The sequence below is a fragment of the Trichosurus vulpecula genome, chromosome 6 (genome assembly GCF_011100635.1).
Source record: "Trichosurus vulpecula isolate mTriVul1 chromosome 6, mTriVul1.pri, whole genome shotgun sequence".
Classification (NCBI taxonomy): domain Eukaryota; kingdom Metazoa; phylum Chordata; class Mammalia; order Diprotodontia; family Phalangeridae; genus Trichosurus; species Trichosurus vulpecula.
Window position 1 is genome coordinate 229,892,233 of NC_050578.1, and position 23,905 is coordinate 229,916,137.

General features: G+C 43.1%; 1 protein-coding gene across 2 annotated transcripts in view; it reads left to right on the forward strand.

Moving 5' to 3' along the window:
• The first annotated feature begins 4,428 nt into the window (after positions 1–4,428).
• Positions 4,429–23,905, forward strand: part of TEAD1 (TEA domain transcription factor 1) — a 309,672-nt gene continuing 290,195 nt past the window's right edge. For both annotated transcript variants that reach the window (XM_036763073.1, XM_036763074.1), the window contains exons 1-2: positions 4,429–4,511; positions 5,581–5,736. The gene's annotated coding sequence lies outside the window, so the exon portion shown is untranslated. The remainder of the gene's footprint in view (positions 4,512–5,580; positions 5,737–23,905) is intronic.

Below are 23,905 nucleotides of genomic sequence, written 5' to 3' on the forward strand. Positions count from 1 at the left end.
AGTGGTAGAGAGGTCCCTGTTGCTGGTGGTCTCCAAGCATTTTCTAAGTTTTAAAGCACTACAGAAATGTGTTATCATTATGATGACAGTTATTATATACTGGGGCTACCATTGAGAATATTAATGCTTTGCATAAGCGATGGATGAGACGATTTCTAAAGTTTCTTTTCATGTTGAAGACTAGGATTTTAAATTTGGTTTATTGCAGTATCATAGATTTAAAGCTGAAAGTGATCTTACGGGTTGTTTAGTCCGTACCCTTCCCCTCCCCCATTTTACAGATGAGGAAACTGAGGTGCAGAGAGATTAAATGACTTGCCTAAAGTCACATGGGTATTAAAAAGCAGTGAAGATTTGAACCCGAGGTCCCCAAATGCATCTGTACTCTTCCCAGTGAAGGTTGGATTATTTGATCACCTTTTCAGCTATTTATTGACACAGAAAGGGGGAAAACAGTTTTGGGTGCCTTTTAGGTTATAAATTGGAGCTATGCTGTGTAACTACAAGGAAGGGGGAAAAAGTATTTGTTAAGTGCCTACCATGTGGCAGGCACTGTACTAAGTGCTTTATAAATATTATCTCATTTGGTCCTCACGACAACCCTGAGAGGTAGATGCTACGGACACTGATTGAGAAAGAACATCCCAGGAAAGCCACACTGAAGAGGCAGACATGGAAGATGGCATGGTACAATGCAAAGACCTTTGGGTTTGGAGTCATGAGAACCAAGTTCAAATCCTGACTGGGTCACATATTATCTATGGGCAAGTCACAACTTCTGGGCCACAATTTCCTCATCTATAAAATGATAGGCTGGGTTAGATGACATCTAAGGTCCTTTCCAGCTTTCAATCTATGATCCCAGTAAGGAAGACCAGGTACTATTCTATACTGTAGTGGACTGTCTTTGTCTATAAGCAACTCAAAGGCAGAGGGTGGGAACTATAACTTAAACATTTGTCTAGGGTCCCTAGCCTATGCCATGTTCAGGTAATTTTTTTTTTGAATGAAGGAATGAATACACGGATTGGAGGGGCTGAGGACAGTCTATCTTTGTTAGGAGAAGGTAAAAGCATTCTCCCGCTGAGCAGGACAGAAGAGGAATTTCAGAGCAATCAACACCAGCCCTCTAAGCAGGCAGGAATAGATTGAGCTGGAAGTAAGTCCTGGGATTGTTCTATAGGTAAGAGAAAAGGTTAGCTAAATGCTGTTTATAATAATGAAGTTTAGAGACAAGAGGACTGTATTTGTTTGTAGGTGTTGCATTAATTTGAACTTTGTTCTAACTCATAAAAAATCTTGTTATAGATTATTTAAAATGTGCTGTCAATTTAATATTTTGTTTAAAAATGGAAATATACATGAATGAGTGGATTGCATGTTATGTTCATATTTCTCTCAGGTAATCCATCCTATTGAAAAGTGAAATGTTGGGCTTGCATACCCATAGATACACATGGTTGTTCACTTGAAGACAGCCAGGTCATCCATTCAAGTTAAAGCATAATGTGTATGATTCTAAGAGGATCATCTTAAAAACATAACACAAACTCTTGAACATTCAAAGTTTTAGGAGGAGAGTTGAGAAATATGTGTCTAAAACAGTTGCACAATGGCTAAAACACAATTTATTTTGGCCTCTATTTTCAAATCCATAAAATGGGTCTAATATTTCATTTCAAAGACAGTAATCTCAAGACTAAGTTAAAATTCATCTCTGACCCTATGGAACTAAATATAAATAAAGGACTGATGATTATCAAATGAGATAGGAAAATGAATTTATAAATTTAGGGAAACTCATGTCTGGGTATTAAAAAAATTTAAATGTGTCTAAAAAAGTATTTAAACCAGTATTAAAAAAAATTAATTCCCTGAGGATCAATGAGTTTAATACCTGGAAAATTCTTTGAGTTACTTACCTGGAAGATTATGCCAATTAGGCAACTTTTAGAGGGCTTCTGTCCTATTCTCACTCACTTTGGGTTTCAAGAGACATTCTTGGAACTAGAGAAAACCCCTCCCAGGGTGAGGACCTATAACTATTTTCACTTTAATGTCAAATGAAAATTGGGTTGTGAAACTGGGTCTTAAGAATCAAGAGAAAGCAGAGAACTAAGGGGAACTCCTAAGGGAGGAGGCCAAGACATGAAGCATTGGTTTATGAATCAGGACACCTCAGTTATATCACTGTTCTACTACTTAGGAACTGTGTGTCCTTGTCCAAGGTCACGTGATCTTTCTGAGACCACCTGCCTGCACTGACAGGGTTCGGGTGGGGAGTCTCCATTTGAACAGATGAAGGTGGGGAGAGTCATCCTTCACCTGTTGCCAGAGGACTTTTCCTTATGCACCTCCCTGAAGAAAATCTCTCAATGAAATGAAATCCAAACTTTTTATCCTGATACTTGGGAGCCTCTCCCGCCTCCTGGGGTGGGGGTGGTAGGTGTTGAAGTGGATAGAGTACAGGCTCTGGAATCAGGAGGACCTGAGTTCAAATCCAGCCTCAGACACGTTTACGATGTGACCCTGGGCAAATCGTTTTGTCTCTGTGTCTCGATTTCCTCATCTGTAAAAAGGGGATAATAATGGCACCTACCTCCTAGGATCACATGAAATAATAATTGTAAAGCATTTAGCACAGTGCTTGGCACATAGTAACTGCTATGTACATTTTAGCTATATTATTTTTGTAACTATAGTCTATATTTACTGGTCTCTGCGTCCATGCATTTGATCATGCCTCTAAATCACCGCCGACTCACTACACCTCCATCAGTTAGAAGTGATCAGTCGCTTCTAAAACCAACCAAGACTATTTTGTTTGAACGTCATACACATTCGATGCATTCAAACTTGTATTCGGAGTAATTTGTGTGCATCTGTCTGCTAATCACTGGAAACTCCTTGGGGACGAAGCAAAAGTCTATCTCTCCCACTCTGTACATAGAACGGGCTTAAAAAGTGCTTGAGGAATGAACCCAATGATAGGTTTTCAAGGAGGCAAACTCCTTTTCTCCGGTATCAGAATGCTCTGTGTAACATGAGCTTCCAAGGACTGTAGAATTTTACATCTTTATAATCCTTAGTGCCTAGCACACTGCGGGAAGGGGAGAGAGAGGGAAGAGAATGGTTCGAAACTCTTGGTGAACAAACTGCCTATACAAAGCAACCTTCTGTTGCCAGAAGCACGTTCAGTGACTGACGCAGAGTCACACAGTATATAAGAGATTGGACTTGAACCCAGATGGTCCTAATTCCGATATCAGGCTGGCGGTCCACTGCCATGCTTTCATTAATGAACCCCTATTGTTTAAAAGCTTCTAAGTTGGCTCTATGAGCCAAGCGTTATTCCCATTTCACAGATAGGGAAAAATGAGGTGCAGAAGCTGGAGGGCAGGCCACTTTCCCCAAGTTCCCACAGCCTGTCGGGAGATCCCTCTCTGTTCTTTCAGGTAACTTGATCTGCACTTCCCTCCCTCCCACCCAGGACAAGGTGGCCGGGCCCCAGCTCTTCTCTGCGCCCCGCCCTAGCTGCGGACAAAGCGGGAGCTCCAGGGTACGCAGCGAAAGAGAAACTCCACCCCCGAGCTCGGGCCAAGTGGCCGGATTGCAGGCCAGCCGTGGCCGGCGGCCGGAGGCGCAGTTCGGTGCGCACGGAGCGCACAGGGGGCCTCCCCCAGCTCCCGGGCCCGAGACCCAGCCCTCCGCTATCTGCACTAGCCCGCCCCTTCCCCCTCCCCTTCCCCACTCCCTTCTCCTTCCCTTTCTCCTCCTCTTCCCTCCCTCCTCCTCCTCTTCCCTCTCCTCCTTCCTTTCCCTCCTTTTCCCTCTTTCTTGTCTCCTCCTCCCCTTCTTCGTCCCTCCTTCCCTCGACTCCGCCCCCTCGCTGCCCTGGACTTCCCTATGACGTCACCGGCGGCGGCAGGCCCCGCCCCCGGTCCCCGGGCGGCCGGCTGCATGACGTCACCAAGGTCCCACCCCTCCTGAGCGAGTTCGGTCCTCGCGTTCATTTCATTCCTCTTCTCATTCCGAACATTCTTAGCATCGCTCGCGCCGCGCCGCCCGAGCCCAAACAGCCGCCGCGGCCGCCGCCGGCTCGCGGGCACCGCTAAGCACTTTTTCAGACTTGATTAAATCCTGCGGGCAGCTCTGGGCAGCTGGGCCCGGGCAGCCTCTCATGCAGTGAAACCCACAAAAATAGCCGGCAGGAAAAGACCCCGGCCGCGCAGCCCCGGGGAGCCGAGGGAGCGGGGGAGCGGGAGCCGGGGAGCAGAGCGGAGCCGGGCTGGGGCCGGGGCTGGCAGAGGGCGGCCGGGCCAGTCAGGAGAGGTGGAGAGGTGGGGGCTGCCAGGGCCGGGGCCGGGGGCTGGGGCCGGGCCGGACCGGGCCAGGCCAGGGGGGGTGGGAGAGACACCCGAGAGTGCGAGCAGCGCCCGGCGCGCGCAGCCAAGAAGTTTGCAATTGAATTGCAAGAAGCTGGAGGTGTTTTTGCAAAGGTGGAGTGGAAGGTAAGTTTGTGCCGCGGGTGGTGGTGGTGGATGCCTCTTCGCAGGGACCCTTGCACGAGCGTCACCCTCTCTTTCCTTTCTCCCTCCCGAGCTCTGTCTGTCTGCTTTGTGTGTGGCGGGCGGGCGGGCCGGCCGGCGGGCAGCGGGCGCGGGGCGGGGGATGGGGGGGGGGTCTCCTGTTATTTTCCCGTGGCCTCCCTTCTCCTGGCCGCTGACCCCCCTCCTCCTTCTCCTCCCTTTCCCCTCCCCCGGGCCCCCTGCAGGTGACCAGAGCGCGCGGCTGGGGGGTTGTGGGGGGAGGCGCGAGACAGGGAAGGTGTAGAGCGTGGTCGGTCTGTCCGTCCGCGAGCTGGGCTGAGCTGAGTTGAGCCGGGGTGTGGGGAGGGACCGGAGCAGAAAAGGCGAGAGAGCGCGAGCCTGGCAAGTTCTTGAAATGGAGTTTTGCTGCGGAGTGTGAAGCCGGCGCTGCAACAGGCGGCTGCTCGCGTTCCAGCCCTGCTCCTCCTGTGTCTGCTTTCCCTGACTCAGTGTTTCTCACTTAGCTTCACACACTCCCTCACACACACACGCGCACACACACACACACAGCTCTCGTTCTCCTCATCCCCCTTCCTTCTCGCTTACACACACACACACACACACACACACACACACACACACACACAAGCGCTCAACAGACGCACAAAACCTTTGACATTTTTCACATTTTTCGCCAAGAAGGAAGAAGTTAGTAGGAGCGAGCAGGAGGCTGGGTAGAGAAGCAGCCGCCACCGCCGCCTGCAGCAGCCTCAGCCCAGCCCCGGCCCGGCCCCGGCCCTAGCCCCGGCGGCGGCAGCAGCGCCCAGCCTGCCTGACATGAGCCCGCGCAGCCCGGTGCCCTGAGAACGCCCGCCTCTGAAATCCATCGGCAGACACACACAGAGACAGCCAGGCAGACAGACAGCCAGGCAGACAGACAGACAGCCAGACCTCGAACTCCCGGGCTGCTTCTGAAAGTGGTGCTGTTTGGGGGACTTGGGGGGCTTCTGAAAGATGAAAGAAGGCATGCTCTTTTCTGCTGCTCCTCTAGGACTGCTGCTGCTGCTGCCGCCACCGCCGCCGCTGCTTAATTGCACATTCAAGTGGAAAATTTTCGGGAGTCAGCAGAAACATTGTGTCCCAAAAAGACTAAGTCGCAGTTACCACCAAACCCAGGAGGAGATTCTCCCTGGAAAACTTCCCTTCGGTAGGAAACCTAGGGGTTATTTGTTTGTTTACTGACCCAGAAAAGATCTAGAGGAGAAAACCGGAGCGGGTTGTGGTTACAGCCTTTGTTCGGCTCTGCTAGCCCTGGTTTCCCAAAGTCCTGCCGTACACTTTAAAGGGAGTAAGAAGTTGTTAAGAATCTTTTCCTTTTCTTTGCCGGGGTTTTGTTTGCTTTATTTTTCTTGAGGTGGAGCAGCATTTTACGTAGCAGAAAAACATCGGGGGCTGGCTCAGACCTCTTTTAAAAATACAGATCACGATTTTTATTTCTGTTAGTATTTTCAGAAAATGTTTTAAGTTGCATAGTGTTACTGTATAAAAACATTTATGAAACAATGAAATACCAACCACCACCATTTCTCTGGAGACTTGTTAACTTATTAGAAGCAAGTGGCTGCCTTTGATTTGCAGAAATGAAAATTGACCTCAGTAAGTACTGGAAACTTAGAGACCAGTTACTCTGCCTATAAAAAGGCCGGCCATGCATTTAAAAACAAAAACAAAACTACCTTGGGAGGAAGAAGCCCAGAACTGAAAGAGCAGCCATCAAGCCTTTTCTGATTTTGCCGCATATTTTTTTTATTAAAAAAGTGCTACAGGTTGGAAATAACAGCCTGTTGCACAAAAGCTACAGTATAACTTATTCCCCAGCTCAGGTTAACCACATGACTCCTTTCTTTTTTTCTCTTCCTGATTTTTTTTCTTTGAACTGCAGCCTAGTTGCTGTTTCAGGGGTGCTAAGTACAGGTGGTTACGTGAATAAACAAGGATTACAGTTCTGTACTGAATAAGTACATTTTAGGCAGGATGTTTTGACATTCTACAGCATGGCAAAATGTATAAATCTATACAGAGACTGAAAATAATATGTGATGGAAATATTCAGCTGAAGGACCCAGTGGCATCCTTACAACGATGTATTAAAATAATAATTGGGAGTCACAGTCAGAATTTTTTTTTCCTGGTGATTTTTAGATTTAAAATGGCTCCCTGCAGGATTTGCCTAGCAAATTGTCATTTCTAGAAATAGCTTGGGAATACCTTTATTAGGTCTTTGGGCAGGGTTAGCAGCAAAGGCTAACTTTCCTTAAAAATAGGTGCCAGCCAGGCAATTTGGCAAAGAAATCCCTTCCCTTCGGAAGGAAATGCTAGGACTAATTAAAAAGTGACTCCTGAACTCTTAAGTGGGTTGTTTAGTTTTTGTAAACTATGAATAATTCTGAGGAGAAAAGCTTATTTTTTTCCTCTAATCTTTGTATCTCCAGGAGTGGTCCTAGATTTTCTCTTTAGGTTTTATTCTAATGTAAAACTGTGTCAAATATTTGTTATGTTGTGATAAATAATAGCTGATTCAGAAATTAAGTGCCAGAGGAATATCTGTTGTTTCTTGATAGTATGTGGGTACCCAGACCTAAGTCATTTTTATTACAAGGGCTCTATTTTGACCAATGATTTGGATGGAATATCAGAATATTTTGTTTTTATTCTTGCTTTTGTCCTTTTAATTGGAAAAACAACCTGAAGAACAACAGGACTGTAGGGGAAAGCTTTGTGCTTAGTTCTTGACCACTGTATGTGATGCTCTACAAAGTCCCTGAAATTGAGTGCCAGCTACACAAGAACATGTGAGGAGAGATGTTGATTTTGATGTTTTTGACCTTAAAAAAAAATCCTCACATCTGCTTAATGAAATTTAACCTAAAGTTGCCAGGGGGGGAATGTTCAGTTTGCTGTGAAATAGACTTGAAAGTGAATCTTAAATTTCAGATAATGAATTCTGTTGTGTGAGGGCTTTTGCAGGGGAACTGTTGGCTAGAGGAGAGGTGTTGGTATGGGAAGAGAAGGTCAGGGAGAGTCCTGGACTGAGTTTAGAGATTTTGTTGTCCTTTCACTGACAGGATAATGTACCTACTTGTAGGTAGTCTCACTCTGGAGGTTTTGAATGTACATTTCTTAGACTTTCTTTCCTTCCTTTTTTATTTTTTAAAGTAAGGTGACATTAAGAAAAAAAAATATTTTTGAACTATTTGACCCTATATCTCAGTTTGACAGAAACTGCTTTTTGACAGCATAGAGCAGCTGCAAATAAAAAAAAACAACAAAAAACCCCAACCCTCTTTAATGAAACAATTATGGGTGAAATTTTGAAAGTAGGAGATAATTGTAGTTTATAACAGCAAAGATATTGTAGTCATGTTTTCAGTTGTTGAATTGAGGCCCCTACATATAAAGATTTTTAAAAAAGGTATTATCAAATCCAAGAGTCATACCTTCAAAGTTTACTCCCTTTAGAGATTACATGTTCTTTATGTATTTAGATGTATCAGAGAAACATCATCTATCCTGATTACTTTTCATCTCAGTCTTAACCGTTAGGTTAATTATACTGCCCTTAAGTGGAAATTGGAATGTAGTTGATCGTCTAGGTTTGTACAAATATACGAGAGTGGTAATAACCACTTTCATTGTAGAATGTCTGTAGCTCATCTTTAAGCCTGAAATCATTTGGACCTAGTCTTGGGCCAGATTAGCAGCAAGGAAAAAATCACTGAGGAGGAAAAGGTATGCAGAGAACTTATATCAGTTCCTGGTAAAATTTGGAGAGCTTCACCCCCAGGAGAGCAGGAAAGTTGGAGCCCCGATTTTGTCTAAAAATATGCAGTGCATTGTCTCCAGCTAACTGTTGTTCACCACATGCAGTTTATTTAATAGAAGTGGTTGGTTTCATTGGGCATATCACTGGATTCTGAAAGCAATATTATAAATTGATTCATCTTTTGACAACTTCAGGCTAATGTGGGAGACCTAAGAAGTGACTGTGTTGATGATTGGTAAGAGGAACTGAGAATGACTTAAAAGTTGAGTTGGGGTTCATGCAACCAATGTAGTGTTTAAATTATAGGCCAGGCTTCCTTTGAGCCTACATTAATACCATCTTTTCATCTTGAGCTTTCACAAAGTTGATAAAATCAAGTGACCCACTTGAACCTCTCCTTTTAATGTGACCTCAATGTTTATGATTTTTTTCAATAATTTTAAAAAATTAGCCAATTTAGTCCCCATTCTTACTATTAGTTTTTTCCCAACTTAATATATAGTTTGTAACAGTGAATTTCTTGCTCTTTAAATTCTTTGATTTTTTTTTAAAACATGCTCTAAATTTTAGAATGTTTGTGTTGTCAGAGCTTGGATTAACTCCTGAGACCTCTCATTAGAATCTCTAATGTTTTGATTATGAGCCACTATCTCTGTCTAGTAGTACCTGAATTCAGAGTAGAAGCTCATAGGTTTCTCTAGACCCTTTTGGACTTTGTCCTAGTGACAAGATTAGTTGCTTCTGACCATTAAAAAAAAATGCTTGTTGGGAGAGTAACTTTCCGGTCTCTGGACCGGGCTCTTCTTTGTTCTCTGTATTCTAACTTGAGGGTTGGGGGGTTAATACTCCAGAAATGCCTTGAAAGGTCCAGGGAACTTTGCAAACTGTGGCAGATTGTTTCTTTGGATTGGCTAAGGCCATAGGGCCCTTCAGGATTCTCTGCAGTCCTGGCAAGGGCATCCATCACTTCTCACTCATCCTTTGTCTCTCTCTTTTTTTTTTTTTTGCCTGGCCTATCCTGGCTCTCCCTTGTTTCACTAATCTTGCCCTTCTCCAGATGCTGGCAGCTATTTGTTTTGCTAGATCTTCCTCAGTAGTTTTAGTTAGGATGGCTTCTTCCTGAGCTGGGGAATAAATTTCAAAGAAGAAAGGGAGAGCTGGTTTAGAATCACAATCGGTAGCCTGCAGCAGGATTGGGATTGCCCGTAGGTATTTGACAAAGTTTAGACTTTTGTGTAAAGTGACTTAAACGTTGTTGACTGAGTGTAAAACAATGTCAAGGCTGTTGTTTTTACAGAGATATAAACTGAAAAACTGCTGCTAATGGTGGGAAATGTTAATTATGTGAGAACATATTGAACTTATATTCTCTGGCATGAACTTTTTAAAATGCATCAACTGCTTTTTTTTTTTATAGGCACAGCTTTCTAATTATCATAATTCAGTACAGCTCTGCCTTTGGATGGAACTCAAGTGAAATCTCAACTTAACATGAAAGGGGAGCTTGTTTTTTTTTTTTAAACTGAGAATGTTCACAAAAATTTGAAAAGCTCATCAGAGACTGTTGTTATACTTAGGTGGGGAGGGGGGTAACTGGGGAAAATAGCATGTGTGCCCCTCTGTGCCCATATAGCCAGCCACCATTGAGGCTGAGAAGACATGGGTGTTGGATTTTCTCCTATCCCAGCATGCATCCGAACACATTTTTTCCCCCTCTTTTGAATGCCACAAGCTGATGAACTCAGTATTGCAAACCAGTGACCTCCTTTCTTTTTACCATTCCTGAAATAGTAAATTAAATAAATAGATTAGCATATTATTACCAACTGTTAATAGTCTCTGAAGAGATGGTAAGGAACAAAAATTGAGGAAATCCTGTTGGATTCACTTGATAAAACCATACGTTTTCTTAGCTTTGTCTACTGCTCTTCACACTCTTATGGCATTTGACTATGTCGGTTCCAATTCTCTGGTCTTCAGACCCTTCTCCAGTGATGCTTTTTTCTACTCATTTAAACTTGGAATAAACAAACACACACTGAATTGCTAAAAATTCTGCCCAAACATTAACTCTTAAGTGGGCTCAGATTTTTAGTTTTAAGAAGGGACAGCTTGACTTTTAACCCCGATGTATATACACCTCATAAGGCATTACAGAAATGCAAAGAAAATGCGTGGAAACAAAATGACTTCATTTGCTCTGGCTTAGGAACCAAATTCACTTCCCTGGTGGTGAAATAAAAGAAGCCAAGTGTTTTAAATAGCCACTCCCCAAGGCCCGCCCCACCCACCCGCCTGCCTGCCTTCCCCAGTGTTTGGAGAAAAGCTCATTGTCTGCATTGGAGCTGCCTCCTGTAAACCTCCCCCACCCGGCAGCTCCATTTCTGAAGTTGACATCTGGTTTACTCTTTGTTCACCTGATACACACAGAGTCCACGTATCTACACTATGTCTGTGTGTGTATGATGTGTTTTGAAAAGGGGATGGACAAGGAGGGGGGTGGCATGTATCAAAGTGGAGGCCAGGGCATAAGTAAAAATGCAAATTTAGGCACTGGATTGGCCCTATCAAATTGGGCTTTCTGGCTGCAGTAGTATGGTGGCCTTTTGTTGTGGAAGCAACAGGCAGAAGAAGTTTGTGGCACCATATGGCTGGGATATGCTTCAGATAAGCTATCTGCAGATTGAGCTTATCAACAGGGGTTTTTGATATGGACTTCTTTGGAGAAAGCCCATTACTCATTCCTGCCTTGGGATTCCCAAACTCTTGAGAGTAGCCTTTTCCTGTGGGCAATCTTCTTTCCCTCTCCTCTCTTCCTTTTAAATTCAGAGGATAGGAGAAAACGGGTGAGTTTTCTAATGAGCTAGCTTACTCTTTTAGTCCCTGGGGGGACTGAGAAAACGGAGAGCCCATCTGAGAGCGCCCTCCCCCTAAAAGATTCACCTGACGTTGAGAGTGACCTCCTGTACAGTTCCTTTTGAAAAATTCTTTTGAAACAAAGCCTTTTAGTTTAGTTTTCTTTTAAAGATAATGTCAGCATTGTTATTTTAAATTGTGGGGAAGGTGCTGACTTTGATTTGGAGGTCAGGAATAGAGAAATAGCTTTGTCAGGACCAAGAATGGTTCAAGTAGGAAGTTCGCATCCAGCTACTTCTTTGTGACTAATGGACCAACCGCCTGTGAAAGCAGCAAAGGTCTTCCTTGGGGTTGAACTTAGCCAGAGGAAGACTCAGCCTGATGGCTCTTTGGGTGAAGGAGGGTGATCTTGTCTTTCCTTGCATCTCTCCTTTAGGGTACTGCTTCTCTCACCTTCCTATCTATAAAAACAGTGATTAACCTTCAATTCTCTTTACCCTCCAAGTTTCCCTTCTCACACTAACCATTCCCTAAGGAGGGAGGTAGAAGGAAGGATTGGGGAGTATATTACCTCCCTCTCCCTTTCTGGTTCTGAGCACTTCCTTTTAATTGGGCATTCACAGCAGCTCCAGCAGACTGGGAATGTACTTTCCAGAACATAAAATTGTACCACAATAGAAATTTTGTGTGTGTGGTAGAACCTTCTTGTTTTCTTAATAGGGTTTTACCTGTAGTTGTACAGTGGACAGCCTATATCCTGAGTCTTTATGGAAAAACTCTTGCTCAGATTGGACCTCCACTTGGAAGTAGCGCTGTGCTGGTTGTAAGACGAGCAGGATTTGCTCTCCTTTTGCCTGGCATAAGTGGTTCTTCACCCACTGTTTGGGAGTGGGTGGGGAGCTGTGATCTATGAGTATGAGGCCAGCTGTCAGCCAGAGCTTTTAGGGAGGTGCTTAGAGTGCCAAGTCCTTGTCTGGATACCCTCAGTGATCACACAGGGATGGCATTGCGAAGGGGATGTTTGGGTAGGCCAAGGCCAGCTGCTATCTATCCTTCACCACCCTCCCTTACCCTTCTCCTCCCTTTCCTTCCTGCTTTGGCACTGCCATGAGCCTGGTGGTTCTCAGTTTTGTATAGCTCCATGACACCCACCTAGCTCACCTCACATGCCCTTCTTAAAGAGAGAGAGCCAAGCAGGTGATTCAGAAAAGACTAACAAGGTCATTACACGCATGATGGAGAGGGAATTAGAGATCAGGGGCAGGTGAGGAAATAGAGAGCACCTCTACCCCTTAAATTAATATACCTTCAATCCTGCCGTCCTGAAGTAACTTGTAGACTTGGCTAACAAACCAGTTGGTAATTTTTGAAGAATTAGAGATGACCAACTGATTGTGTTGGTTTTCAAAAAAAAAAAGGGGGGGAGGATTTCATAAACATAAAAGGATTTGATAAACATAATTCCTAGGATCATAGGATTTAGTGCTAGAAAGGCTCTTGGAGGTCATCCTGTCCAGTCCTCTTGTTTTGTTGATACAGTAAACTGAGGCCCAGTGAGAATAAATGGTTTGCCTGAGATCACCCAGTTATTAAGTGGCAGAACTGACACTCTAATCCAGGATATTCAGTTACAAACCCAGGATTTCCACTAGGGCATGCTATCTCCCTTGGGTTTGGATTCCCAGCCAAGTTCTAAAAAAAGGATATTGAATAGTTTGTGAGCATTTTGAAAAGAAGGAGGTGATCACTAGGAGCTAACATGGATTCATGAAGGACCAGTCATGACAGATTGTAACTTCATTTGAAAGGATTGGTAGATCAGGGAGATTATTCCAGAGGTGTCCTATCAGGAAGGCATTTGGCATGTTATCTCCTGACATCTTTGTGGGAAAGAGGAGAAGGACTGTAAGTTGGATGACAATATTGGTGGATTCCTAGGTATTTGAACTACCTTAGGCAAAAAGTATTAATAACGTGTTAGTCTGACCTAATCTTTTACTTGGCTCCAGATCTTCATGTTCACCCAGACATTTCTCTGGCACCCCAGGATCAACTTGCCTTAAACTATATTACTCTTCACAAACTCTTCCTCTTCCTGACTTCTTTCTTTCTGTGGCACTGTGATTCACCCAGTCTTCCCTGGACATATTAGCAGGTGTGGTGTGTAGATTTGAAGTCAGAGGACCTTTTAATCCTGACTTTTTAACTTAATACCCATGTGTTCTTGTGCTACCTCTCTGGCCATTAGTTTTCTCATTTGTAAAATGGGAGAGCTGGACCGGATGACCTAAGGGCCTCCCCTTAGCTAATGATACTTTATCTCCTCTTCCCTTCTCATATCCAGTCACTTACCAAGCACTATAGATTCCATCTCTTCAATATCTCTTGCGCTTGTCTCCTCCTCTCTATTTTAGAGCAGTCTAGATGGCATAGCTCACAGAGCACCAGGCCTGGAGTCAGGAAAACCTGAGTTCAAATGTAGCTGTGTGACCCTGGGCAAGTCACTTCACCCTGTTTGCCTCAGTTTCCTCATCTATAAAATGAGCCAGAGAAGGAAATGGAAAACCTTTCCAGTATCTCTGCCAAGAAAACTACAAATGGGGTCACGACTGAACAGCAACAGCTCCATTCTAACAACCACCATCATAGTATAGCATGTCATTACCACCTATGCACATTATCTTAAAAGCCCTCTAACATCGTATTACCGTTACTCTAGGCTGCCTCCCCTTTCATACAACAAGTAAAGGTCTTTTTTACAACTACCAGAATAATTTTTCTCACATATTTGGTCATGTCACTCCTATCTCCAAAATTTTTTGTTTGCCTTGCTTGTTTGAACTTTTTGCAGATGGTATTTTGCTTGACATTCAAGTCATACACAATCTTGCTGCTACCCTACTCCCTTTCCAGCCTTCTTTCTGATTGCTATCCTCACCCTGCCGGCATAACACACTTTCCTTTCTTCCTGGAGGGGGCGGGGGTGGGGGTGGGAATCAATCCAAATTAACCAAAAAACCTAACACGAGCTCGAACACACACACACACACACACACACACACACACACACACACACACACCTACACACACCTCCCTCCCTCCCTCCCTCCCTCCCCCTCTCTTTTCACTTCCTAAGTATCTTCTTGGTAGGCTTTTCTCTAGATTATACTGGCCACTTGCAGTCAACTAGCAGGAAGCTGTTCTAGTGCCAGGGACACAGTGACAAAAATGAATGGTCTCTGGCCTCAAGGAGTATACGTATTTTCAGGTCCATGAACACAAACATTTAATGCATCTGCACGTGCGTAGGGATACATAGTAGGTAAGTGTCTGAGGCAGCACATAGGTCTTCCACTCTCTGAGGGGAGACAGAATGCTCCTTAAGATATGGGGTATTATTCACAATTTGGAGAATATGTTCTAAATGTAAGAAGGAACTCAATATTATGTGCTCATAGTTTAGGGATTGGGTGGGAAAGGAGGAAGGTACTGTATATAAACAGTGAGCTTTCTACTTACTGTGGCCTAAATCCAACCCAAACCTAGTAGGGCTCAATACAATTACATTTCATATTGTTAGCTTCGGCCTACTCTACTAGTCTTTGAAGCTTTTTTTGGCATTTTGATTTTTTTTTTTTATCTAATGTCTTTCTCCTAACTTTGTTTCCTTAAAAAAAAAAAAAAGAAAGAAAAGAAAAATATGTCACCTCTGCCTTGTTGCAAGTCTCTAATAAATTATCCCCTGATGAAAGCATATATTCAGCAAATTCAGTTAGGTTCACATTAAGTACCTGCTCTTTGGAAGACTTCAAAAGAAAAAAAAAGTCCTACTGTCAGAGAACTTGCTGTCTAATGGTTGGATAAAACGTCAACAAGAGTAAGATAGGAGGAACTAAGGACGGAGCAGATTTCTAGACAGTGCATTTAAGAATTTTGAAGAGGTCATAATCAGGATAATAGGAATTTTGCCAATAATAGAGAACTGGGATATAGTGGATGAGTACTGTCATTCAATATTGTCATGCAGCTAGATGGCACAGTGGATAGAGTGCCGGGTCCAGAGTCAGGGATACTCATGTTTGTGAATTCAAATCGTGCCTCAGACACATATTAGCTCCGTGACCCTGGGCAAGTCACTTCACCCTGTTTGCTTCAGTTTCCTCGTCTGTCAAATGAGCCCGAGAAGGAAATGGCCAAGCACTCCAGTATCTCTGCCAAGAAAACCCCAAATGGGGACACAAAGAATCAGACATGACTAAAAAGGACTCAACAACAACAAAATTGTCTTGCAAAAAAAAAAAAAAAAGATATTGACAGGCTGGAAAGATGGGCTGAAACTAAGAAGTTGAAATTTAACCTGCATTTAGAATGAAAAAGATCAGCATTACCAGAATAGCGAGGTGGGGGGGGAGGTGGTCATCCACTAAGCATTTATGTACAGAGGCATTCATGTCAAAAAGTTCTAGGTGTGGTAGTTGATTCACAAGCTCAATATGAGTCAACAGGGTAATATGGCACCCAAAAATAGTTAACATGACCTTAGGCTGCATTAATAGAACTAGAGAGCTTTACACATAATAGTTGCTTAATAAATGGTTAATGAATGAATGTGTGAATTGAATAGATGGTGTTCCAGTCATGAGAAAGACTGGCCCCATTGTACTTTGTACTGGTCCTACCACTTTCAGAGCATTGTTTTCAATTCTGGACAGTACGTTAAAGGTGGATATTGATCATCTGGAGTTAAGAATCACCGGAGACACCAAGAAGACTTGGAAACCTTGCCATAGGAAGTAGATTTGTTTAACCTGCAGGAGAAAAGACCTGATGTTCTGAAATTTGAAAGGCTGTTACACGGAGGAATAATTAGATTTCCATTTTGGTGTACCAGAGAGAAGTAGGACCAGTTTGAGCAGATATTTCTCAGAGGTCGACTTCTGATGAGTAGAAAACATTTCCTAAAAAATAGAATTGCCTAGTGATGCAATGGGCCTGATGGTGTGAGCTTGGTTCTCTTGCATTGTTCAAGGCTAGATGAGGATCTGTCTGGGATGCTTTCTGTAGAGTGTGGACTAGAGTGGAGGGATCATAACCTCAGCCTAGAGTGCAGCTGAACTGGATGAAATTTAATTGGGGAAATGGTTAACAAAATAGATAAAAATACAATAAAATATAGATGATGTTAATTTGTGGTTTTCTAAGTCAGTATGGAGCCTCCTGGGATCCATATCTATTTGAGTCTACACTGCTGGTCTAGGGGACCTCTTAGTCTTCCCCAGCTCTAGCTCTAGAATTCGAAGAAAATAAATTCACCTGCTGCTGCTGTCCATGCTGCTGAATACCAGTGATAGACTAAAAAAAAAAACAAAACCTTAAAAGTTGTGTATAAATAACTGAACCCTCTTTAAAAACCTTGATAAAACACCTACCTCCCCCCCCTTACCTTTAAAGTAATCCAGATTTACTCACATGAATATGCAGAAATTCAGATTTATCTGGGATCTGTGATTTCTTCCCTAAGGAAACTCCTTTTACCTCTTCTTCTGCTAGAATTTGGTAGATAAAAGTCTTAGAAAGTTGCCTAAGGCTCAGAAGTGCTAGTCTGCTTGTCGTTGGTCATTTTGCTGGTGTTGGGGGATTTTTTGAGTCCTGAGTCCTGGACTTTCTCCCCTTTTCAGCCTCTCTACACATTGAATATACTCTCAGGAATTCTCAGATTGACTGTTGCCTGGGACAGTAGTGAGCCTTAGCTCCCTTAGCAGACCAGATCTCCCCAAACCTCTGTAAGAGGTCAGGAGCATAGACAAAAGCTAGTAGACAGGTTGGAACTGGGGAGCTTAGGAAATCTGTCATAAAGTGGCTTCTGGGCTTCCCTTTCCTCACCTGTAAAATGGGAAGGTGGGAGGACCTTTAGGGGCCCTTCTAGCTATGAATCTGAGATGTCTAAGCAAACTCAGCTTCCTAAGATACTCAGTTGCGCTCAGGAGAGTAGTGGCCAAATCCCATGGCCCTCAGAGCAGGTACCCCGGTAGGAGAATTTCAGAAGAGTTCCATTGCGTTTCTCTCTGAGGTGACGCCAATAGCAGAATGGTGCTTCCAAAAGCCCGGGTGAAACCCTGGAAATCACTTAGCCCGTTTTCTTTGGGACCTCACTTTATTCTTTTGATTTTTGGTGCTAATTTTTAGTCATATGCTCCTGTAATTTTTCTTTTCATAGCCTTTTCAGATTATGATGAGCTGTTCAAAACAGAGGTGCCCAGAGTGGAACATTTAAGCATTGGCTCATTTGCCTTTGAATGACTGGAAGGAAAAAAAAAGGATTTTTCCGCCCTTCAAATTATGAAGGTTTTACACTTAGGGGAAGTTTTAGGCATTGAAGATTTTATTTTAGAACCTGAAGAAATCCTCAGTTTTCCTGCTTATCTGTGATTCCTGTGGTCAGTTGACTTGTCAATGTTGTGTGTTTGTGTGTGTGTGTGTGTGTATACTGGTGTGCTTAAATATGGGGTAAAAAGAAGGGTTGAAAAGTTATCTTAGGACTTTTCAATTCTTGCTGGCTTCTTTTGGCACTATTAATAGTTTAGGTATTTTGAGTTCTCATTCCCAAAATCTTGTGCTAAGAGTAGTAGGTATAAAGGGGAAGGAATGGAATAAACATCATCATACCACCTACTATGTGCCAGGCAATGTCTAAGCACTTTCCAAATATTATCTCACTTGACCCTCTCAACAGCCCTGTGAGGTAAGTTCTGTTATTATCTCTGTTTTATAGTTGAGGAAACTGAGGCAGACAGACTTACTTGAAGTATCTGAGGTTGGATTTGAACTCAGGTCTTCCTGACTCCAGACCTAGTGCCTTTAATCGCCTCAAAGCAGTATAAGCAAGGGCAGATTAGTACAGGAAAAGTAATGGCTGATGCAATGACTTTCCTTGTTCTTTGTGGTTTGTAATTTAAAGTTATATAAAGAAAAATGAGAACCACATTCTAAAGTCCAGTATGGTTTAAGGAAATGATCCTGGAAGTTGAGACCTGAGTTCCAGTCTCTGTGACCTTATTTTAGTGGGAATTTTTGCTCTGTAAAACAAGAAAGTTGTTCCTAGGGATATTTAAAGTTCCTTCCTGAGCTCTTGTTTTATAAGGGGCAATTAATGGAGCCCACCCGTCATTTAGTAAGCCTCAGTTTAAAAGCTTGAGGCAGCAGTACACCGAGGAAGATGGAGTTCTCTTTAGAAAGCGATGCGTGTGGGGAAGAGCCTCATCTGAGGGAGGGTGGGAAAGATGCTGCGTTTCTCTTCCAGCTGGGTGAACCTGAGCAAGTCAGTATCTCTGAGTCTCGGCTTCTTCTCATAAAAAAGGACAGTTGGTTTAGGTCAGAGCTTTTTAACCTTTTTAGACAGTCTGGTGTAGATTATAGACCCCTTCTTAAAATAATATATTTACATGCATAAAATAAAATATGTAAAATTGCAAAGGAAAACAAGCATATTGAAATAGTCATCAAAACAGATTTAAGAAACAAACCAACCCAGAAATGAGTTCATAGACCTTAGGGTAAGAGCCCCTGGCCTTGATGGTCCTTCGAGGTTCCTTCCCGCCATAAATGAATATGATTCTGTCCTATCAACCCTGAGTTCTAGTTTGAGCTGTAAGCTGCTAATTACTTGTGACTATGGGTGAATCATTTACTGTCTCTGGGCTAGGGTGTATAAACACATTTGGAAGATGACCTGATAGAGGTCTCATTTTAGCTTTTTGTTTAAAACTGATAGAATCAGTTCTTTCTTTGGGGAAACCCTCTGGACAGATACTATCTTGCTGAACCCATTCAGTCTTCTGCCCTTTCCCTACCCTAAGCAAGGATTTACATATTCCTTGAGGAGATTTTTGAATCTTTATCTTTTCTTTCTGAGAATGGAGGAATGTAATCTATATCTACTATTCTCTACTTTTCTCCCTAACCCCAGCTGTTAATGCCTTCATCTGATCCTCTCCCCTCTAGTGTTATTGAGGAGAGGAGAGGAGAGAATTCAGCTCTCATAAATGCCATGTGAGTTTGGGGTTCTGTTAGGACTCTTCATGTCTGGTTTTTGAGGGTGCCCTCGGTGCCAAGGCAGACCAAATGGCCCCAAACCTCTGCAGCAGTCAGGGGACCAAGTTTTGGAGATCTGCAGGGCCTGATTCAGGAAGAAGTGACAGCTGGTCTCTCCATGTCATTTTCAATCTACTGTTTAATTAGACCCAATCTTGTCTACTCTGCCAGCAAGTGGTCCATTTCTAGCTATCCTTTTTTTCCCCCCATTTTTAGAGCCTCACTGAAGTTAGGAACCAGACTCTAGGCTATCTCCTCTTCTGTATGAGGTAGAGCAGTTGTTCTTCACTGGGGGCCCAGTCTCAGTTTGGATCAACCTTGGTCATTTCTCTGTGGCCAGTGGTGTGGGGAGCCCTGAAGACCAATAAGGGGCCTTAGTCATATACTCAGACACACATCTGAAACTCCTGTCCCTTTGATTGTTTTCTCTCCCCCTGGTTTTCAAAGGGTGAGTTTGGTTGGGAAAGGCGGGGTGATAAGAGGTGAGAGATCAGAATGGACCATTCTTTTAGCCTCTTGGGACTACAGAATTTATCCCAATGGTTGTCCAATCAGGCTACTGTCAAGTGGAGCAATCCCAGTCCCTGCATAGACCAGTAAACTTAGACTCTCTGAATTCTTTCTTGGCTTTCTGTTCCCCCGGTTCCTTATTGCTTTGCTCCCCATATTCCTGCTCCCTTCTGCCTGCCCCCAGTCACATCCTGATGCATCCTCTCTGCTCATATATACCTTCACCTGTAAAATGGGGATAATAATCCTACCACCCACCACAGAGCTGTTACGGGAAATGAATAAGATAATGTGTTTAAACCTTGCGAAGACTGTATAAATGCTAGCTATGATCATGAAGCAGATTCTTGTCTCCTGACAGAGAAGGGGCTTTGGAGAGAGGATATTGGGGGTAGGGAGGAGAGAAGGAGAAATGCCATTTGGAGTTTTATGTCACCATTTTTTTTTCCCCTCTTCATCCAGTCCTGTTTTTCTGCCCATTGACTCAACTGCAATAATTTCTTAAAAGCCCTAGCTCCCCTTCTTCCATTCCACACTCCTGATTCTCTGTTCGAGACCTTACTGGTCTTGTGCCTTTATATCTAGGTCCCCTTTTCCTAAATCACCACTTTGGCCCGCTGTTTCTCTTTCTCTTTTCCTGGCTCTTGCTTCTTTCATCTTGTCTCTGGTTGTTAACTCCTGACCACACCTATTTACCCAGTTCTGGACTCTTATCAGCCTAGCATTGATTAGCCTGAAGGGCGGCTTTTCTTGTGAAGGTGTCCTGGGCTTTCTAAAAGGCGCCCTATACTCTCTGGTTCTTCTTCATCACCATCATCATCATCACATCAGATGCTAACAAGCACCTACTGTGTGCTGATTACAGTGATTATCTTATTAGATCCCCACTACAGCCCTGGGAGGGAGGTGCTATGATTATCTCTCATTTTACTGATAGTAAACTGAAACAAAGAGGTTTAGTGGTTTGCCCCGGGGGCTCGTTGTTGTTCAGTGTTTTCAGTCTTGTCCAATTCCTTGTGACCTCTTTTTGGGAGTTTTCTTGGCAGAGATACTGAAACAGCTTGTCATTTCCTTCTCCAGCTCATTTCACAGAGGAGGAAACTGAGGCAAACAGGGTGAAGTGACTTGCCCAGGGTCACACATCTAGTAAGTGTCTGAGGCCAGATTTGAACTCAGGAAAATTAGCCTTCCTGATTCCCAGCCCAGAGCTCTGTCCGCTGCACCACTAAATATTCTCAGGACAGTAAGATTTAGCAGTTTTACAAGTGTTAGCCCTTTAAAGTTAGGGGATTATTTTGCATTGTTTTTTACATATTTACCTGTGTTTACATGTCGTTCATCATCACAGAATATGAGTTCCTGGAGGTTAGGGACTATTTCATACCCTTTTTGTCTTTATATCTTCAGTATGTAGACACCTAATAGATTTTTGTTGATTTTAATAATTATGACGCTAACAACTGACATTGGTGCTGTAAGGTTCACATCGCATATTACTTATCTCATTTGGTCCTCAGAGCAACCCTGCGAAGTGGGTGCCATTATTATAATAACCCATTGTACAGATGAGGAAATCAAGGATTAGAGGTTTCCCCGGGGAGGGGGGTCCCATAGCTCGTGTCTTTGAGGCGGGTGTTCTCTCTACTACAAATGCAAAAAAAAAACTAAACTAAGTGCTGGCTATTATTAGCCTCTCAGCAATTGATTAACAAGCAGGGTATGTGCTTTTCAAATAAATGCTAAATGTTTAACATCTATCTATCCATCCATCCATCTTGTTGATTTGTGCTGACAAACTAGCATTTCCTCTGCATACTCGGGCTTTTTTTTTTTCTTCAGTCCTGTTTTGCCCAGTGTTTCTAAAACCAACCCTCTTGCTGCCCTCAAAGCTATGGATCAAAGTGTTTTTGCTGAGAACAGCTTCATCACCTGAATCCCCAATCTCACAGGGTTGTTGTAAGGAAAGGAAATCTCCAAGAGCTCTATGTGCTAGTTACCCGACCTGCCAGTCATCGTTAGGATAATTATTATTTGCTTTCAGGAACCACGTGGGAACAAACCCTCCTGTCCGTGAGCAGCTCCTGGCTCATCTTCTGGCTGCTGAACCTAGCTGTTTCTCTGATGTCATCCTTTCTACCCATTTCACAGCCCTGCCTTTGGTGTTCTTCTCCTCCTGGATGGCTTTGTTTTGTCCCCTGCTTGTTAAACAGCTTGCCCAAGATCTCCTTTCATTCAGAAGAAAAATAGGAGAATAAAGAACCTAGTTGATCATTTCCCTCTCTCCCCGTTATTAATAATTACTCGAGGTAGCAGATGATAACGATGATGATAGTAGCAGACATCTGTGTAAGAGCTTTAAGGTTTTCTGAGCACTTTCTGGTCTCATTTGATCCTCATATCCCTGTGTAGGAAGTGCTACCAGTTATCATGACTCCCCATTTTACTGATGCAGAGCCTGAGGCTGAGAGAGGTCCCATCTGGCCATCTTTCAGGTCTGGAATAGCCTCCCTCTTCCCTTCGAATCCTTAGAATGGATCCCTAGTCTCCTTGAGCTTCAGAGCCACCTTCTACATGAAACTTTTCATGAATTCTTCTGTTTCCTAGTACCTTACCTGTCCAAACTCCCTTGTATACACGCGTATATATAAAAACATGTGGAAGAATATATAAGCATATAAATATATTTCTATATTCTATATTTAAATATATGTTTATAAATATATATCTGTATACTTATGTATTCCTCCATATGTACATGTTGTCTACCCTGAAAGAATATAAGCTTCTTGAGGGCAGGGGCTATCTTGCTTTTGTCTCTGTATGCCCAGTACTGGGTGTTTCTTGATTGATTAAAAGTGACAAGCCCAGGGTCACACAGCTAATGTAAGAGGCAGGATTTAAACTCAGGTCTTCCTGTTTCCCAGTCCAGTGATCTATCCACTGCCTGCTCTGCTGCTTTTCATGAGTTCACTCCAAGTCATTGTGAAATTGAAGGGAGAAAGGATGAAACATTTGAAATTTGGCTTCAATGTTTGCTGAACTCTCAGAACATACAGTAGGGAAAACTGAAAAAAAAAATGTTCAAAGAAGGCAGGGCTGGGGAAAAGGTTTAAATCAGTCAGTCCCACAGATTAAATGTTGGTTTTGTGTTAGACTACGTGCTAAGTGTTGGGAATAAACCAAAATAAACTTGAGAGTTTAGGCTCTATTGGGGGAAATACCATGTGAGTATACTTAAGTGGATCTGTGAACTTACTGATTGGAGAATTTCCTCCTAGGTTAAAGATTACAGTTCATCCACATCTCCCTTCTCTGCTACTCTTACCCATTTTCTCCCAAGAGTTCACCAAAGGGATCCACCCAATATACTGGGAACCCTCCTGGTTTTATTGTGGCATTACCCAGGGTACCAGTGTGACACTCTGGCTTTCAGCCCGTCATCTGTTGTCTTTGCTTTTGATCATTCTGTCCTGATTTTTATACCCTTAAACATGTGAAGAATCCCTCATACAAATGAGATAATATATATAAAAATTAGATACTATATGCAAAGTCCTTTGATAATCTTAAAATTTTGTCATTATGTCATTATGATGCAAATATATACGAAGTAAAGAGTTTGCCCCCCTTGAAGCCCCGTGGGCTGCTTGGATGAATCTGGGTATGGAGAATCCCCACTGTGGCCATTTATCTGAGCAGAGTCTACCATATAGAAATCATGTACATCATGAGAAGGCGAGAGATTCCTCATCTTGTCTCCAAACTACTTAGCTGTCCAGTTTCTACACTGCATTTAGATGATCCTGGAATGGCACATCTGTTCCAATAAATACTTTTTGAATTGAATTTGCGCTCCTCCCCCTCAGGAATTTAAAAAGACATTCATTTCATGTCGTAGTCGCTTAGAGAGTGAAGAATGATTTCTGGAAGCTGCCTGTTTTTGAAGCTGCACAGGTTTGTACCTTCGTGTCCTAGTTTGAATGTAGCTATTGCAGAAAGCTCTTGGCAGGCCTGAAAGTTTTTTTTTTTTTAAATGTGTATATTGTTTAACGAGTCTGCTAACAGATATATTTATAGTAATTCCTGCCTTTACTTC